General features: G+C 36.4%; 1 long non-coding RNA gene across 2 annotated transcripts; it reads right to left on the reverse strand.

Annotated features, from left to right (window-relative positions):
- Positions 1 to 2848: 2848 nt before the first annotated feature.
- On the reverse strand, positions 2849 to 4339 carry LOC140961965 (uncharacterized). 2 transcript variants are annotated; one of them, XR_012172427.1, is made up of 5 exons: positions 4055 to 4339; positions 3702 to 3926; positions 3337 to 3609; positions 3115 to 3243; positions 2849 to 3016 (listed from the first exon to the last, which is right to left on the reverse strand). It is a non-coding gene; the product is annotated as an uncharacterized lncRNA (long non-coding RNA). The 2 variants fall into 2 exon arrangements; XR_012172426.1 differs by having other exon boundaries at positions 3702 to 4338.
- Positions 4340 to 13624: the final 9285 nt, after the last annotated feature.

The following is a 13624-nucleotide window of genomic DNA, read 5'->3' on the forward strand; positions in this document are numbered from 1 at the left end:
GTTTAATTAATTCAACATCTGAATTAATTTAATTTAGTCCATAATAATAATGTTTATGAAAATCACAATTTCCAAATACATTATTTATTTGACCAACTTTTAATTTAGGAATACTTCCACAAACTAAAAGTTATAATTCCCTCATAGAAGTCATACTTCTATTTTTAAACTCCTTTATAAGCCGTTCAACACATTGAACTATTTTACTTCTCAACGGGATCTCAAAAGTTAGCACTTGTGTGACCCTCAATGGTTCAATGATACAAATAGCCGTGGGTTCACATCTCAATGTGATTCGGGACTAAACATGTCCTTGTATGAGCATACCCCAGTTGCTCCATTCTTACTTATCAACTCCTTGATAATAAAAACGTCAGAACTCAAGTATGATAGTACTCAACAAATCATGTTAAACGCCTAGCAGCATCGCTTACATGATTACCTAGGTATCAAATGCTAGTCCCTTCATCTCATATATCCCGACCGATTCGACAACTATTGGTATATCGAGAGCTGTCAAAGAATCGATACTATGTATCATGTCGTAGGTGCATCGATGGTGTAATCTAAGAAACCCCTTTCTTAATTACCATCATACTCTGACCAGAGATTTCAAACTACATACACATAGGATATCCTTACCCGAAAGTAAGCGGTGAATCCCCGACTACAATGCATCGACTCCTATATGTTTCGACAGAACACCCAACCTTGCCACCTGACGACCCCATGAGAGTCGGTAAACAAGTCAAAGTGCAACGCAAGCATATAGAGTCTCAATGTTGTCCCGAGTCATAAGGACTAACGGTGTACAACCATAAATTAGGACGTTTCCACTCGATAAGTGAGAACCACTTGGAAAGTCCTAAATGGAGGGTTGTTTAGTGCACTCTACCAGGAGCACCTATCTGCATGCTTGGACATCACAATGTCCCCTACCAATGAAACATGTACTCACACCGCAAATACTAGTCTCAAACTCGAGCGGCCTATATCCTTCTTAGCGGCGGCTGAATCGACTAAGAACTGTTTAGAATATACAATATTCCAAATATGAGTTTCATGATACTCATCATATGAGCATCTCATATTCTTTCTACTATTTGTATATTCAAGGATTTTATCTATGCAAATAGCATGAGTATACAGATAAAGATGCGCCAAAACAATAATCTCAAATATTATTAAAATAAAGATTGTTTATACATAGAGTTTCAACATGAACCCTCCGCCAACACTTGGCTCAACAGGCACCTACTCTAACAATAATGAGACAATTGTAGAATATGATCGGAGACTCAGAGACATTGCCAATGAAGTTTTTAGCCTCGGTGATCCCATGTCAAATGAAAGACTTGTCAGTAAGGTACTAAGATCTCTTCCTGAGCGTTTTAACATTAAGATTTGTGCCATTGACGAATCAAAGGACACCTCTACCTTAAATCTGGAAGATATAATGAGCTCTCTCAGAACCTTTGAGATGAACCTGGATATTCAGAAGCGAGATAAAGGAAAATCTGTTGCATTACAAGCTAGTGATGACTCTATGAATAATCTAATTCAAGAAGCAAATGAATTTGATCTCAGTGAGGAGTCAATCTCCTTGATTACCAAGAAGTTCGGCGACTACTTAAAGAGAATGAGAGACAAGAAGAAAAGCGTGTCAACATTGAAACCCTCTTTTGTCCCTTTTGAGAGGAATAAAGTGCCAACACCTACTCAAGGAAATTTTAAGCCAAAGAATGAAGTGATGACTCAATCAGAGACTAAAAGAATGGATTCCGTACAATGCAGAGAGTGTTCCGGATATGGGCATTATGCAAATGAGTGTTCTAATCTGCTTCGTAAAAATAAAAGCATGGCAGTAACCTTGAGTGATGAAGATTCTGATGAAGAACTTGAATCCAGTAAAGGAGAATAGTTTACATCTCTATCTGCCATTTTGAAGAATACACACCAACTGCAAGTCAATCCACTTGGTGTTGCCACTGGTGTTGCAACACCAGGCCGCAACACCGCCTCAAAGGCACTGTGTCTAAATGCTAAATCTCTGGAGAACTTAGAACTTAACGAAATCCAAGGATCTGATCAAGAAGAACTTACTGTGGAGATTGCCCAGATGATGTACGAGGAACTTTATAATGATTGACTCAAAAGAAATGAGACAAACTCCATGCTTTCAAAGGAAAACACTGAGTTAAAGAGCAATTTGTCTCGTCTTGAAGCATTTTTTAGTAGGAAGGACCTCGAATTATGTAAAGTCAAGGATGATCTTGAGAAGGCTTCAAAGAAACTTGCTTAATTCAACTCAAGTTCATTGAAACTTGACACAATTTTGACTATGGGAAAGGACGGCAAAACTAGGCTTGGATATGTTGAAAGCGTATATGAACATGGTGAATCGTCCAACTTTGGACCAAAATCTACAGTGTTTGTAAAGGGAAGTGAAGATTGTACTGTCCTCTTTACTGGAAACTCTCCTGTGGAGACTCGGTCAGTCTCAAAGGCGGTCTCTGAACAAAAGCCGAAACGAACCAGTTTTTCCTCCTCACCTTCAAAAGTTCACTCGCCAGTGAAGATGTCACAATTTAAGAAGTCAGTCAAACCTAAGCATAGAAAGCGTCATTTCATTTGTCACTACTGCCATAAGCCTGGGCACATTAAACCCTTCTGCTACAAACTAAGAAATGACTTTCTGAACTGGCATTCAAATCGGGTGTTGCACAAGGTGCTGCCCAACACCGCAGTCAAGAATTCTTCCACGAGGAAAATATGGGTATCCAAAACTGTTATTCGGTGCAATATCATTTATACTTCCTTGAAAACTAACATTGCAGGTACATGGTGTCTCTGGCATTCACTTTGTTAAAGTTCATCCATGGAAAAAAGGAAAATCTCCATTCGACTCACCAAGTAACAAGTATGACTGTATGGTCTAGCTCGAGAAGGTATCTCTCGCGCACCAGATGTGATCTCGGGCTTCGATTCCAACACTGGGACCTACTTGAAATTCCCACTGCAAGATCCATAATCAATCAAGGGCCAATCTTGTAACGGGAGGACTAAACATACATTTTTGTCCAGTTTTGAAACAAGAATAGCCGGGGAAGATACCTGTCCAGGCATGACCTCTCCATTGGTGCCACTGATATTTATTTCTTCATACAAGCAAGCCTTGTAATGAGCATCAGATATGTCACGACCAAATGACTTGTCTGTCCCTGCTCCACAGTAGTCAGGTCCCTAAACACGATACGTTAGGATCATTAAAACGTCTCTGATGTAGCATTTTTTTATCTGAATCGTTGATTAGTTAGCAGTGTCAAAAAAAATTACCATGGAATTTCGGCAACCACCTTAGGATCGCTGAATATATGTGCAGCTTGTGGCGCTTGTTTGTAATGATAGGCTCACCCGCCGATGTATATGTATCACAGATGACCTGTTTCGAGCCAGGACGTACATTTAAGACAAACCAGATCCATGTAGTAACACACTTCAAGAAACTAGGAAGCGGAGGAGAAAAATGAATCAAATGACCGCCAAATTCATGGACTCACCAAAATGTTATTGCCACCACGGAATGGATCCTTAAAGATTGCTCGAGGGCTGCATTGAAAAATGAGAATGTCAGGTTTTAATATGAAATATTAAATGGGAATGTGGTTATAATTTTTTAGCTTTTACTAGATGATTTTTACCATAGAATGACTTCACTGTCTTCTCCAGGAGTCTGCCCTGTACTTGATCCATCATAGTTCCATTTTCGTAGCTCGGAAGGGTGCTCGACTGGCTTTGATATTGTCTGAGAAATTAACAATGACGAATGGTTAATCGCAAGTAAAATTTTGTAAACGCTGCATAGATCAAGAAGTGCATCACTGTTTTCTTTACCCTTGATTTACTATGCACATCAATTCCAGATCCTCCAATCCTGTCAAAAACCAGCAAAAGATAAGATAATGTTATTCAACCCGAACATGTGAGCTAATCAGTTGATCACAAAGTAGTAGCTACTGAAATATATTGCGCCAAATATTGGCAGAAACCATACCAAATATATTCAGCAACGATCCTATCAGCGTACGGCATTACGTCTACGTTTAGGAGCTGTTCAAAATGGTTGATGGTGCTGCCATTTTCAGACAAGGTTGCAAAGACCTTAAATTTGGTTGAAGTTTCAACTGCCACTTTCTTTTTTTGCTTTAGAACAAGTGAGCTCAGCATCTTTGTATTCAACAGGCTTGAATCTGCCGAGTTCTTCCCAAATCTCATCTGCCATTGCGCTGAAGGAGCCAAGATTTGTGCCATTTACACCTTGTTTAAATGAGAAATTTGAAAACAAGACAACTTAGGAAGTTTTTATAGCATTCATGTGCTACGTATGGATTGCAATTGTAACGCCCCGAAAATCTAAAAGTCCACGCGAACCACATGCATGTAATTATTAAATTCTCTTGTATTTTAATTAAATGTTTTATTTACATGAATTAATTATGTTGAGCATATTTACATGTTTAAAATATATTTTTCTACATGGTTGCAATAAAATATATTTTTAAAGGTTATTCGAGTTGCGATCGAGGAATGGAGACCAATGGCTGAAAAATAGAAAATGATTTTTATTAAATAGTTCTTTTTAATTATTTAAAATATGGGTGATGCTTTTTATTATTTTTGAAAATAGGGGGTTTTGAGGTTATTTTATACGTCGGGATGTAATTTTTATCGGTGTTGGTTTTTCAATAAAAATACGAACTTATGGGAAACCCGGCTAATAAATTCACAAATTTATTTAAACAAAATAATTTTTATAATTTAAATAAAGACTAATGGGCCTAACTAACCTAGTTAATGGACCTAAGCTATGATTATTGTTTTAATTACTATTTGAAACAAAAAAACTCACCCCTTAACCCACACACAACACACGCCCATCCCCCAAAATATTTCAAAACTCTCCGCATCAGCATACCACCAGCAGTACACGGCACACACCAAAACAAAAGGGAAAAGCTTCGAAAATCCTTGAGGAAAATTCAGCAAACCCTCTCCGCCGTCGTCCCTCAAATGGCCGTAACGTTTTCGTGCGTTTTAAACGCAAATGCACGCCATAATTCTTCTTTTTCTCATCTATCACACCCTAATATGTATTTAATTATGATTGGCATGAAAAACAAGTATCTCTTTTATTATTTTCGTTTTTATTCATATACATGGTTTTATAGCATGTTTTTGTGATCCGAAACTTGAGTTAACTTTGCATAAAGGGGCTGCCATGGTAGGGGCATCACAAGGGACGTTTTACAGAAGGTTTAAGGACCCATAGATGAAGGTTTAAGGCCTGGACAGTAGGGTGAAGTAGGTTGAACGAAAAACTGCATATTATGGGGATAGGGTTTCGTTTGGGGTTTCCTTGAGGGGCTGGGCGGCTGGCTGCTGTTAAGACGTGTCCAGGAGTCCTATGAGGGTTGTCTGGTGGCCCTAGGTGAGAGGAGTTAGGCTTGGTATGGTTCAGGGAGAAGGCTGATCGAGTTGAGGGCTTATGAGGGCTAGGCTGCGTATTTTGGCTTTAGGCATTGGAGGCTGCTAGCAGGCTGTTAGGGGCTGGTCCAGCTGGTTGCTGAGGAGTCGTTCTAAGTCCTAGGAGGGTCGACCAGGTCCTGGACCAAGCGGTTACGGGCTGGAACCGAAATAGGAGGAGTTAGAGTCCTATTAGGACTAGAACACCCATGCCGAAAAACCAGCAGCTGTAGGGGCGGGTTACAGGGATTTTGTGGGCTTGAATTGAGTTCAATAAGGCTTAGTTATGTGTTAGGAAGCTTTGGTTAAAGTTTGGTAAGGTTTGGAGAAGTTTCGAGTCCATACGAGTCAAAACCGGGAAGTACGTCTAAGTTTAAAAACGAATCAGGAAACGCCTAGATTTAAGCTTAATAAAATTATGAAAAATTATATTTAAGCTCAAATAATTATTAAAAGTCTAAATTTTTAATATGAGAATTTTATAGTAAGGTTTGGAATTTTTTGATATTAAAACGCCTTCAAAACGACTAATTACGAATTAATTAAAAAGTCTAGTTTTTAAGCTAAAATAAATTATGAGAATTTTAATTTAGGCTTAAATAATTATTTGGGACATGTAAGCGTCAATGGAATCAAGAAAAAGTCAAAAACGTGAAAATTATACGTTCAGGGGTAAAACGGTCTTTTTACACCTAAAATTAGTAAACGTCATGGCAGTGTCCTGAATGCTGTTTTATATGCTAACATGATTATTTTCAATGATTAAGAATTTTTATATGTTAATATGTCAATTTTAAATGTTTATGAAATTTTTATATTTATGGATTTTTATGTTAAAATGTTTATTTCCAACGTTTATGATTTAAATGTTTATTTTAAACGTTTATGATGTTAAAATGTTTATTTTTAAACGTTTATGGTTTTTTTATGATTTTTATATGTTAAAACGTTTATTTTAAATGTTTATGGATTTTTATGATTTAACATTGGCATTTAAAAGATATGTTGCATGCTTTGTTTAAAAGAAAAACGATATTATATGCATGATTTTATTAAGTGATGGAAATACGAAATATTGAAGGACGTGAAGGGATTGTAACTACTACATGTTGGAGATATCGCGAGGCTTATGGTCCCAGTGGGAGCCCGACGATCGTATTTTCTTGGATACGGATACGAATACGAATACGAATATATTAATACGTTGGCCAAGGCCCAGTTGACCGGTGAGAGTGTCGCTGGTGTCCCCGCCGCCCTGTACTGTGGTTTTTATAGATAGATCCATCGCCCCAATACGATTAAGAATACGAGTCACAATCACGATCTGAATTCAACAAACATAAATATGCATACGGATACGAATATGCATATGAATATGAATATGAATATGGATACGAATATTTTTATGTTGATATGAAAATGTTTATGAAAAAATTTTATGAAAATGTTATAGTTTTAAAGGTTATGCATCTTCATGAAAACGATATTTTAAGTAAAACTATTTTCACTGTTGCTTGTGATTTTATACGTATTACTTGTTATCAAGATTATGGTGTGTTGAGTCTTTAGACTCACTAGGTGTGATTGATGCAGGTGCTATTGATTATGAATATGTTAAAGGAGGTCTTGATGGTTGACTTTGCTAGATTGAAGGTGCACATAACCTGAGGACCGACGCTAGTTTTCCGCACTAGTTATGATTTATGATTTTAAGTAATGTTAAGGATATTTTTACGACTTTTTATTTATGTTTTGAGAGGTTTTTGATGGATTATAGTATGGGCTGTATTTCTCAAATATATAGTTAGTTGTTTTATTTTAAAACGGTTCCAATATATTTTATGCATGTGATTATGCATCTCGGTCGATTTAGTGATGTTTGAAAAAAAAAAATTCTAGCACGATTTAAGAAAACGAATAACAGAAGTTTCAGTTGGTATCAGAGCAAAGGTCCTGTAAAGGGTTGTGCCACCATCAACGCCGGAAAGCTCAGTTGTCAAGCCTCAAAGTTGTAAGTTTACATGCTTTATATGATTTATATGATGCTACCTACATGTTTACATGGTCTATACGTTTAAGCTACATGTGCATACACGTTTTGAAGTTGATTGACGTTTATGTTTAAGGTTGTATAGCAAATGAGTTTTGTCCTGCATGGTTGCATGACTTTGTTATACTAAAAAATTATATGCTTCATGATTTTTATACGTGATATGATATGAAATAAGAAATTATTGGATTGCAACGCATGTTGGCTTTGTGGTGGAATTGGACTATGTTGATTTTTGGGTTTTAGCATCGACATTCTACTTTTTGGGCTATAAGTTATTCGTGAATAATATTATGAATGCTTTTGGGACATGTAGACTTTCTAAGAAAATATTTATGATTCGTGGTTACTAGTTGAATTAATTTTTGAGAGTTACTCATAAGTAATAATGATTCGAGGATTTGTAACGACTTTGGGAGTATAGAAATGTATAAATTGGGATTTTAAGTTTTGACGAAGGGTAAGATTGGTTATAGGAATTGATTTTTGGGTAAATAAGTTTAAAATTATCGAAATTTATGTTATGGAAAACCCGTAAAAGGAAATTTAGAATGCCAAAAAATTATGGGATAATGGTAGGAATTTTCGAAATTTTTGGGACCAATGTGATATTTTTGAGAAAATTAAGAATTTATTTTGCAATTAATAAGGAATTTGGGGACTATCTTAGCAATAAGCGATAATTTGATGGTTTAATTGGTAGGAATTTTCAATGATTTGGGCTTGAAAGAATATTTGGAACCTTGAGATATCTTGGATATAGTGTTATAAGGAATGTTAAACAGGGGTTGTTAAGAATGAATCGATATTAGGCTTGAAAAATCTAAGCGTTAGCGGACGCGTTTGGGATTTTAAGATTGAAATTTGATAAGTTCCTGAGAATTTTGGGTATATGTTGGAACATTTCATGTTCTCAATTTTGATTTTGATGTTAACAAAACTTGTTATTGTGTTTCTAACATATTTACTCAAGTGTGAAGTTGCAAATACAAGAAGCAAGCTGAAACTGAATTCTGCACAAACTGAATTTCTGGCAAGCTTCGGTATTTTGGTGATATCTCTCAAATGGATTATTCAAACGACAATCCACCAACTGGACTGATTAGAAAACGCAATTTGGAACAAGTCGTATTTCACGTTAGTTGGGCAGAATCGGAAGTTATCTAGGTCAAACTGATCGCAACTGATCGTAACTGATTGCACAAAGACAGCAATCAGTTGGGTTTGAGCAGCTGTGGTATTTTTGTCATATCTCTCAGCTCGGTAATTGAAATGAAGTGATGCAGTATGCATTGCAAAGATAAGACGATGATCAACAAATCATCTTCAGAAGGCAAAGTCTGAATCGAAGCTTAAGATGCTGATAAATGATGATGAAGCTACTGGTTCTGCACAAACTGAAATCAGCTAGGCTGATTTCAGCACACCAGCTGAAACTGAACCAACTGAACCAGCTGCTGACCAGCTGACCAACCAACTGAACTGAACCAGCTGCTGACCAACTGAAACTGAATCAGACCAGCTGAAGACCAGTTGAACCAGACCAACTGAACTGAACCAGCTGAAACTGAACCAGACCAGCTGAAGACCAGTTGAACCAGTCCAACTGAACCAGTTGAACTGAACCAAACCAGTTGAACTGAACCAGTTGAACTGATTGACCAGTTGAGTTGACCAGTTGACCAGTCGGGAAAATGCCCAGCAAGACGAATTTGACCGTTGCAATTTCAGAAACAGTACAGAAACTTTCCAAACGGTCATATTCTTGTGTCTAACGTATATATCATTGTTGGGGCTTATAAATACAACATATTGAAGATCAAACAAGAGCTTTTGAATGGGATTCAAAGCATGGGCAGTTAGCATGAAGAAATCAGCTAGTTGAAAGCACAAGCCCTTGTGTGATGATACATTTGAGATGTACACTGTAAAGGATAAATTCCTCACACACAATCACTCACACATATACAAGAGAGTTGCACTTCAAATATTAGTTGAGTGAGTCTTGCACAAAGACAATAAACTTGTGTATGTAGTCTTTGCATATGAGACATTAAACAATATGCTNAGCATTTTATGTGTTCTTCAAATACAAAATATTGCATACCAAGTGTTTGATAAAATGCTTCAACCAAAATATTTCTACTCATTCAACTTGCATATATTTTAAATGGTTTACAAAATATTTAATCGGTTTCTACGAATAATTATTTCGAGTGTTTTCCGCTTGGTTTGAACACCAAACTCGATTTAATTCATCGGTGTTCAATATTTCAAGAACCGAGCTATTGTAGCTCAACGATTACCCCCTAATCAATCCTAACAGTATAAAATAAGGAAAATAATATACGATAAGTATGGTCATCCATCTTTTAATATTAAGAATCGTAAGAAAAAATTAAAATTTGAGGTTATAATAGTAATAACACTAAGTCATTTGGGTCTTTTTAAGTTGCGAATTGAAAATAAAGATTTAGAAGGAAAAATTTAATTGGGATCAAGAAGACGTAAGAACATTCTAGAATTTAAGTTCTATCAGAGTAGTGCAGCGGAAGCGTGGATTTTTGGGATACTAGAACTGAGTCTAAACTTTGGGTTATTAAGGATAAGCGAATTTCGAGGACGAAATTCAATTTAAGGGAGGAAGATTGTAGCGCCCAGAAAATTTAAAAGTCCACGCGAACCACATGCATGTACTTATTAAATTCTCTTGTATTTTAATTAAATGTTTTAATTGCATGAATTAATTATGTTGAGCATATTTACATGTTTAAAATATATTTTTCTACATTGTTGCATTAAAAATATATTTTTAAAGGTTATTCGAGTTGCGATCGAGGAACGGAGACCGATGACTGAAAAATAGAAAATGATTTTTATTAAATAGTTTTTTTAATTATTTAAAATATGGGTGATGCTTTTTATTATTTTTGAAAATAGGAGGTTTTAAGGTGATTTTATACGCCGTGATGTAATTTTTATTGGTGTTGGTTTTTCAACAAAAATACGAACTTATGGGCAACCCGGCTAATAAATTCACAAATTTATTTAAACAAAATAATTTTTATAATTTAGATAAAGACTAATGGGCCTAACTAACCTAGTTAATGGGCCTAAGCTATGATTATTGTTTTAATTACTATTTGCAACAAAAAACTCACCCCTTAACCCACACACAACACACGCCCATCCCCCAAAACAAATCAAAACTCTCCCCATCAGCATACCACCAGCAGTACACGGCACACACCAAAACAAAAGGGAAAAGCTTCGAAAATCCTTGAGGAAAATTCAGCAAGCCCTCTCCGCCGTCGTCCTCGAATCGCCGTAACGTTTTCGTGCGTTTTAAACGCAAAGTCACGCCATAATTCTTCTTTTTCTCATCTATCACACCCTAAAATGTATTTAATTATGGTTGGCATGAAAAAGAAGTATCTCTTTTATTATTTTCGTTTTTATTCATATACATGGTTTTATAGCATGTTTTTGTGATCCGAAACTTGAGTTAACTTTGCATAAAGGGGCTTCCATGGTAGGGGCATCACAAGGGACGTTTTCCAGAAGGTTAAGGACCCATAGATGAAGGTTTAAGGGCTGGACAGTAGGGTGAAGTAGGTTGAACGAAAAACTGCATATTATGGGGCTAGGGTTTCGTTTGGGGTTTCCTTGAGGGGCTGGGCGGCTGGCTGCTGTTAAGACGTGTCCAGGAGTCCTATGAGGGTTGTCTGGTGGCCCTAGGTGAGAGGAGTTAGGCTTGGTATGGTTCAGGGAGAAGGCTGATCGAGTTGAGGGCTTATGAGGGCTAGGCTGCGTATTTTGGCTTTAGGCATTGGAGGCTGCTAGCAGGCTGTTAGGGGCTGGTCCAGCTGGTTGCTGAGGAGTCGGTCTAAGTCCTAGGAGGGTCGACCAGGTCCTGGACCAAGCGGTTACGGGCTGGAACCGAAATNTGGGCTGGTCCAGCTGGTTGCTGAGGAGTCGGTCTAAGTCCTAGGAGGGTCGACCAGGTCCTGGACCAAGCGGTTACGGGCTGGAACCGAAATAGGAGGAGTTAGAGTCCTATTAGGACTAGAACACCCATGCAGAAAAACCAGCAGCTGTAGGGGCGAGTTCCAGGGATTTTGTGGGCTTGAATTGAGTTCAATAAGGCTTAGTTATGTGTTAGGAAGCTTTGCTTAAAGTTTGGTAAGGTTTGGAGAAGTTTCGAGTCCATACGAGTCAAAACCGGGAAGTACGTCTAAGTTTAAAAACGAATCAGGAAACGCCTAGATTTAAGCTTAATAAAATTATGAAAAATTATATTTAGCTCAAATAATTATTAAAAGACTAAGTTTTTAATATGAGAATTTTATAGTAAGGTTTGGAATTTTTCGGGATTAAAACGCCTTCAAAACGACTAATTATGAATTAATTAAAAAATCTAGTTTTTAAGCTAAATTAAATTATGAGAATTTTAATTTAGGCTTAAATAATTATTTGGGACATGTTAGAGTCAGTGGAATTAAGAAAAGTCAAAAACATGAAAATTATACGTTCAGGGGTAAAACGGTCTTTTTACACCTAAAAATTAGTAAACGTCATGGCAGTGTCCTGAATNGTGGAATTAAGAAAAGTCAAAAACGTGAAAATTATACGTTCAGGGGTAAAACGGTCTTTTTACACCTAAAAATTAGTAAACGTCTTGGCAGTGTCCTGAATGCTGTTGTATATGCTAACATGATTATTTTCAATGATTATGAATGTTTATGAATTTTTATGATTTAACATTGGCATTTAAAAGATATGTTGCATGCTTGGTTTAAAAGAAAAACGATATTATATGCATGATTTTATTAAGTGATGGAAATACGAAATGTTGAAGGACGTGAAGGGATTGTGACTACTACATGTTGGAGATATCGCGAGGGTTATAGTCCCAGTGGGAGCCCGACGATCGTATTTTTTTGAATACGGATACGAATACGAATACGAATACGAATATATTAATAAGTTGGCCAAGGCCCAGTTGATCGGTGAGAGTGTCGTTGGTGTCCCCGCCGCCCTGTACTGTGTTTTTATAGATGGATCCATCGCCCCAATACGATTAAGAATACGAGTCACAATCACGATCTGAATTCAACAAACATGAATATGCATACGAATACGAATATGAATATGAATATGGATACGAATATTTTTATATTAATATGAAAATGTTTATGAAAAAATTTTATGAAAATGTTATTGTTTTAAAGGTTATGCATCTTCATGAAAACGATATTTTAAGTAAAAGTATTTTCACTGTTGCTTGTGATTTTATACGTACTACTTGTTATCAAGATTATGGTGTGTTGAGTATTTAGACTCACTAGGTGTGATTGATGCAGGTGCTATTGATTATGAATATGTTAAAAGAGGTCTTGATGGTTGACTTTGCTAGATTGAAAATGCACATAACCCGAGGACCGACGCTAGTTTTCCGCACTAGTTATGATTTATGATTTTAAGTAATGTTAAGGATATTTTTACGACTTTTTATTTATGTTTTGAGAGGTTTTTGAGAGATTATAGTATGAGCTGTATTTCTCAAATATATAGTTGGTTGTTTTATTTTAAAATGGTTCCAAAATATTTTATGCATGTGATTATGCATCTCGGCCGATTTAGTGAGGTTTGCAAAAAAAATTTCTAGCACGATTTAAGAAAAAGAATAGCAGACGTTTCAGCAATAAATTGCACGTGGATGCCATGTGAGACTTTAGATTTACGGCAAACTCGCGAAAAGAATTAACCATTAGTTTTCCCAGACGGTAAATGAAATTGACCTCAGAAAAATAGGATTTCGGCTAAATTATGCATGAGTACATGTGAGTTCATTTAGTTTAATCAAATCGGTTTCTTTTATCTTACACAAGTATGAGTCCCAGATTGCCTACCGCTGTCCAAATTTTCCATTAGTGAGTAAAAATCCCACAGAAAATGAATTAAAACCTTCATATAAGAGTACTCGACATGCATGCAAAGTGTAAGATTAATGCTTAATGCATTGATAACACTCGACAAATTGTAGAGCAT

The sequence above is a fragment of the Primulina huaijiensis genome, chromosome 16 (assembly GCF_012295235.1).
Source record: "Primulina huaijiensis isolate GDHJ02 chromosome 16, ASM1229523v2, whole genome shotgun sequence".
Taxonomy (NCBI): Eukaryota; Viridiplantae; Streptophyta; class Magnoliopsida; order Lamiales; family Gesneriaceae; genus Primulina; species Primulina huaijiensis.